At 44.3% G+C, this 6,210-nt stretch overlaps 1 non-coding gene across 1 annotated transcript; it reads left to right on the plus strand.

Annotated features, from left to right (window-relative positions):
• The first annotated feature begins 6,128 nt into the window (after positions 1–6,128).
• On the plus strand, positions 6,129–6,210 carry trnas-uga (transfer RNA serine (anticodon UGA)). Its single transcript has one exon. It is a non-coding gene; the product is annotated as a tRNA-Ser (tRNA).

Raw genomic sequence — 6,210 nt, forward strand, 5'->3', positions numbered from 1 at the left:
AGCACACGTTTGTGCTGAACTACTGATTCAACGAACTAAAAATTCAGGTTGCAGCGATCAAAATAAATTCTCTCTACTATCAGTTTACTTTTCCAAAATAAAGTGTGTGAAGTTTGCACGAGTGAAAATCTGTGCTCTATTATTCCTGAACATTAAACTCATTTTGCCATTAAACACCTGTATGTTGGAAGACTCAGTCCCCTCGTGGTCGAGAGGATTGATTTTTTGAGCTGTGATTCGCCATTCTCTATTCCAGTAATATTCAGGTTTGCTGAAAATGAGATGAGATGAAATGAGCAGGTCCGACGAGCAGGTCTGTGACACGACTCGGTGTTTACAAAGATGTCTCTTGCACTTACAGTGAAGCGGACGGCAGTTTTCACTCTTAAACCACGAACCATGATGTTCAGAAAAAGTGTGGCCGAGACATCCGCGATTTCAGCGCGGTGACACTGGGTCAGAGTAAAGTTCCGTTCATGCGATTGCCGAGTGGCGAGAAGGTGGATTTGAAACTCCTGTGCGGCTGCACTGCGAGTTGTCCAGATCTGCTTGGAGCGATATTCACTTCAATTCATCACTGACAGGGACAATTTGATTCCAAGATTCTTTTTCTCTGCTGCTTGGTGAGATTTCAAAATTTGTAAACGACCCATACCGACCCCAAACTCGTCACTTCCACTCTGACAGATGTTACACGGTCACACTCTTCACTTCAGTGAGATGAAAGCCGGGAGCGATTTCACGGTCGAATGCAATGGCGAACAAAACTCATTCCAAGAAAGTGCAGGTCATTGAGGTGCCTTTAAATTCCTGATTGTTTGCATTGAACGTCTTCCCAAAGCGTTTAAGATTCACGTGGAGCGATTTGGGGACTTATTTTCCATCTTTGCAAAAGTTTCAACCGCAGGTCAAAATCAAAAGACGAGGGCGGAATGAGACGGCTTCCTGAAATTTGAGAACCAGGGAAGCAGACTTTAGAGCAAGGTTCTGTTTATTGAGAAAAAGCAGATACAATATTCATCCCGGAACGATCCAGAATCTGATCAGCTCGAAAAGTAACGGTTACCCCGTGATTTGAACACGCAGCCTTCTGGTGACGCAATAAGTCATGAAGATTGAAGCAGGAAGTTGAAAAGTGGGAATTGATAGATTCAGTGAGTGGGCAAAACTGCGGCAAATATAGTTCAATGGGGGGTGAGCGAGATCGTCCAATTTAAATCTAAGAAAGATAAATCAGAATGTTTTCTAAATGGTGAGAAACTAGGAACTGTGGAGGAGCAGAGAGATTTAGGATTCCAAGTGCAGAAAGCGCTGCCAACTAGCGTACAGGTCCAGAAATTAATTAAAATGTCTAATGGACCGTCAGTACGGCCGGTTAACTCAGTTACTTCGAGTGTGTTGTAACGCCTTAATCACGGATTCGATTTTTATAATTTACTTTATTTATTTTGGCTTTTTATAACTTTTAAAATCGAAGCTTACAAAAAAATATATAAAGACAGATTCGAGGGGACAGTTTTTTGAATAACATCCATTCTCACTTTGCCCCTGGACCGGAGAAACGCGTCTTTCTTTTTATTCAGGTTTTGTTTAGCAACTGACCCTGTGACGCAATGGCGAGTGTGTTGGACTTCTACTTGTTTTGTTTGATAAGCCATTCAAAGGTTATGGATTCGAGTTGCAACGGCGTTGGATTTTAGTTCGGGAGCTGGGAAGTGAAATTTTGCAGCAAAACCGCAACAGGATCACTAATGTCCGTCAAGGATGTGAAACTGCCCCCGACACTTCATCTTACACAAGTGGCTCCAGTCACACCCGGATTCATGATTCTTAAACCACTCTGAGCTGGATTGGCGAAACTCTCTCAAGAAGGAGACTCAACATCTGCTCAGACCGAAAGTCAATCTGCTGGACTTCCGGCTCTGTCAGACTGCATGTTCCTTCAGATCGGTTTTCAACTGGACACATGCATCCTGCTGCTGTGGCAGCATTGGTGCTTCAGGGGTAGAATTCTTGCTTGCAGTCATTCTATTCCTGTAAAACTAGCTCCTGAAGTGCAGGATGGAAAGTATCCTGGCTGAGCGGCCTCTGGCGCTGGTTTAAAGCTCCAGTTATATCCCACGATTTGTTGATGTATCAAAGTCATAGTTTGTGTCTCTAAAACCGCAGCCTCCCTCCTGTAAACAAGTCATACTAAACATCTCATCTGCTCTTGCAACCGCATAGTCCGGAGGAACCACATGGCAATTCAGATAATTAAATGAATTTTGGAACAAATCAATTGTACCTTCAACTCCGGTCGAAATGTTCACAAACAAAAGGTTTGTTTGATCTTACTGAGATTCTAATTAAAAACCCCGGCATTTCCTGAGCCTGTAACTCAAATAAGGACTGATTGCGCCGCTCGAACCCGGTCACTCTGATCACCTGTCCCACTCTGCTGGAAAGAATCTGAAGGTGAGATTTCCTCACCTGTGGAAACGTGTCCAGTCACTGTGATCAAACTAATATCTGCACTTTCACTTTCAGCTACTTTCACATCCTCTGCTCCATCGCACTACAATCGGGATTTCTGTGAACAGGTCAAAATGGATATTTGCAGAAATTCTGTCAGTGGTAAAATTAGAATCGAGAAACGCACCAAACATTGAAACCAGCGATTTAAACCACGAGCTCACAGTTCCATAAAACAAGGCCTGTCTTTAAAGGTCTGTTCAATGATCAAAAAAATTAATTGAAGCCATTTGACCGCATTTGCCTCGTGCTGGGGTTGTTCCCCTTAGAGCAGAGAAGGTTCAGAGGAGATTTGATAGAAGTGTTCAAAGTCATGAAGAGTTTAGATAAAGTAAACAAAGAGAAGCTGTTTTAATTGGCGGAATGGTCGGGAACCAGAGGACACAGATTTGAGGTGATTGCAAAAGAACAAAAGGCGATATGAGGAAAAATTTAATGACGCAGCGAGTAGTTATGATCTGGAATGCACTGCTTGAAAGGATGGTGGACGCAGATTCAATCGTGACTTTAAAAAGGAATTTCAAGGGGAAAAATACAGAGCACCGGGAAAGGGCCGGGGAATGGGACTAATTGGATGGCTCTTATAAAAAGCCGCCACGGGCTCGATGAGCCGAATAGCCTCCTTCTGTGCTGCAACCGTTCTATGATTCGATGGACAGAAGCGGTCTGAATTAATGGGCGATCGGTTGTGGGGAGCAGGGAAAGTTTCGACTGGTTGTCCGGTTGTGTTACTGACGGCTCCTTGTTCTCGGATTATGGTTTTCATTTTGGCCGTTTCACTGTTTGATATGTGAGAGGTCCCCAGTTCAAATCCCAGAACCCTCCTGTTTCACTATTTCCAGTGAGGATTCACTCATTTCTTTCTCACATCTTTTCAGCGTTGCAGAAAGCAGGATTGATTTAATTCTCGAGCATATTTGAGGACAAGGGGTCGGAATGCAGCCGGTTTATCGACGCAACACACATGGAGAAAGTAGAATGCCTCACGCCGGTGTGCAGATTGAAACTGAAGGTGAATTTATCCCAATTCAGGCGATCTCAGAGGTGCAGAATAAAAATGCGCCTTAATTGGTCGGGAATATGAACCCTGTTCCCCCGCGTGGTAAGTGCAAATTCTACCAGTGAAACAGCAACGTTTGCATGGAATCGGGCTCTCTGTGTCCAGTTGGAAACCTGTTTGAAACGACATATAATTTCACAAATCTCCTCTGAGTACCTTGCACATTCTGATTTAGAGCCCTGCATGACTAGCACTCGCTGCTTGTGATGGCCGAGTGGTTAAGCCGTTACATCTAAAACTCGACAGGGTCTTTCGGTGAATCATTGAAATCCTGCTCACGGCGCCATTTTTTACAGTTTTGTTCAATGCTCAAATAAATATGAACTGGAGATAACGGGCCGCATTTCCTTCTCTCAGACAGATCCTCCACCGCGGCAGACCTTTTAATTGGGAGCCCTATGGTCTCTTGCAAAATTTCAAGGTGCGTGAAGGAAACTTCACAATAATCCACAACTGGAGTATTGTGTCCAATTCTGGGCACCGCACTTTAAGAAGGATGTGAAGGCCTGTGGGGTGGCGCAGAAAAGATTTACTGGAACGGTTTCAGGGATGAAGGACTTCAGTTACGCGTATAGACTGGAGAAGCTGGGCTTATTCTCCTGAGGGCAGGAAGGTTGAGAGGAGATTTGATAGAAGTGTTCAAAATCATGACGGGTTTAGATAAAGTAAATAAAGAGAAACTGCTCCCGTTGGCGGAATGGTCGAGAACCAGAGGACACAGATTTACGGTGGTTGACAAAAGAACCAAAGGCGATATAAGGAAAAACGTTTTAAATCAGCGAGTAGTTATAATCTGGAATGCATCGCCTGAAAGGGTGGTGGAAGCAGATTTAATCGTGACTCTCTAAAAGGAATTGGATAAGTATTTGAAGGAAAAATATTAGCGGGTCGACAGGGAAAGAACGGGGGAATGGGACGAACTGGATTGCTCTTAAAGAGAGCCGGGGCAGGCTCAATGGGCCGAATGGCCTCCTTCTGTGCAGTAACGATTCTATGAATGTATGATTCCATCTCTCTCAAGCTTCATTTCAAATTCTGCTAACTTGATAATCAAGCTTTTTTTCTATACTTAGATCTCTCTATCTCTCCCTGTCTCTGTCCCTCTCTGTTTTGCCCTGATGAACTTCTCAGGCTTCGTTGAACGGCCAAAGCTCATCGAACCTGCGACACCAGCAGAGAACGTTAAAGATCGAAAGACTGAGACGGTAGGAAAAGTAAAGGACCAACCCAGATGATGAATTCGTAGCCAATGTCCACATATTGATGTCTCTTCGTCCTCATAGTGAAAACATCAGTACTTTTAGCCCAGTATAAAAACAAATTCTTGTCTTTATAAAGCGCTTTTCACGACCTCAAGACTTCCCAAAGCGCTTTACAGCCAATGAAGTATTTTTGAAGTGTGGTCACTGTTATACTTGTGGGAGAGTGGATAATCTGCGGATGCCGAGACAGACAACAATGTAGCTTGAGAGCAATTAATTCTGCAAAGTCTCACTTGATAATACAACTCGCACATTCGAAACGAATGTGGTAAAGAGAGGCTAATATTGTTGATATGAAATAGTTAATGTACGTCTTCACATTGCCGTACATCGGAATAGAAAAAGTGATAGGATGGACAGAATGGTGGCCGATCGGCTGTGGGTGGCACAGAATTCAGCATTGGTTTCACCCCTCTGTTATCAGTGGCTCGTTGGTCTTCGGGTATGATATCTCGCTTTGGGGATTTGCCGATTGTGATGTGAGAGATCCCGGACGAGCCCTGCGGTGTTACCATTTTTAGTCCAAAATCACTAATTGGCTTCTCACGTCTTGTCAGCGGTGTAGTCGGCAGGATTGTCTTCATTCCAGTTCATGGAGGACAGAATGCAGAGGTTCTGTCGACGACAACACACATGGAGAAAGGAAAATGTCACAAGATGGTGTTCAAATTGAAGCTTAATGTGAACGGATCCGAATTCACGTGACCACATGAATGGAGAATGAAAAATGCTCCTCTTTTGGGCGGTGATCGAACTCGGGCCTCCCGCGCAGAAAGCAAGAATTTAATCACTGAAATAACAAAGTCCGCAAAGCAGCCGGCGGCATGCGCTCAGTTCGAAACCTGTCTAAAAGAACATACAGTCTCAGAGTTCTCCTGTCATAACCTTCTTCATTCTCTTCTGCAGCGGTGTCGGATTTGTCGCTTGCAGCTGCGATGACCCAATGATTAAGGCGTTAGACTTGCAATGTGATTTTCCAACCCAGCTTCGACGCAACACAAGTGGAGAATGGAAAATGTCTCAAATGGTGCGCAGATTTAAGCTGAGGGCGAATGTTGCACAATTCACGCGATCTTATGAATGGAGAATGAAAATAATCCGAAACGAACCGGAAATCGAACCCCGGTTTCTCACGTGATTAATGAGAATTCTATCACCGAGACAGCAAAGTCAGCACATTAACAAGCTGTAAGTTTCCAGTTGGAAACCTGTCTGAGAGAACAAAGTGTCACAGATCTCGTGTGATAACCCTCCGCATTCTGATTTATAGCTGTGCATCATCGGTGTTCGCAGCTGCGATGGCCGAGTGGTTAAGGCGTTGGACTTGAAATCCAATGGGGTTTCCCTGCACAGGTTCGAATCCTGTTCGCAGCG

This window comes from Heptranchias perlo, chromosome 20 (genome assembly GCF_035084215.1).
Source record: "Heptranchias perlo isolate sHepPer1 chromosome 20, sHepPer1.hap1, whole genome shotgun sequence".
NCBI lineage: Eukaryota > Metazoa > Chordata > Chondrichthyes > Hexanchiformes > Hexanchidae > Heptranchias > Heptranchias perlo.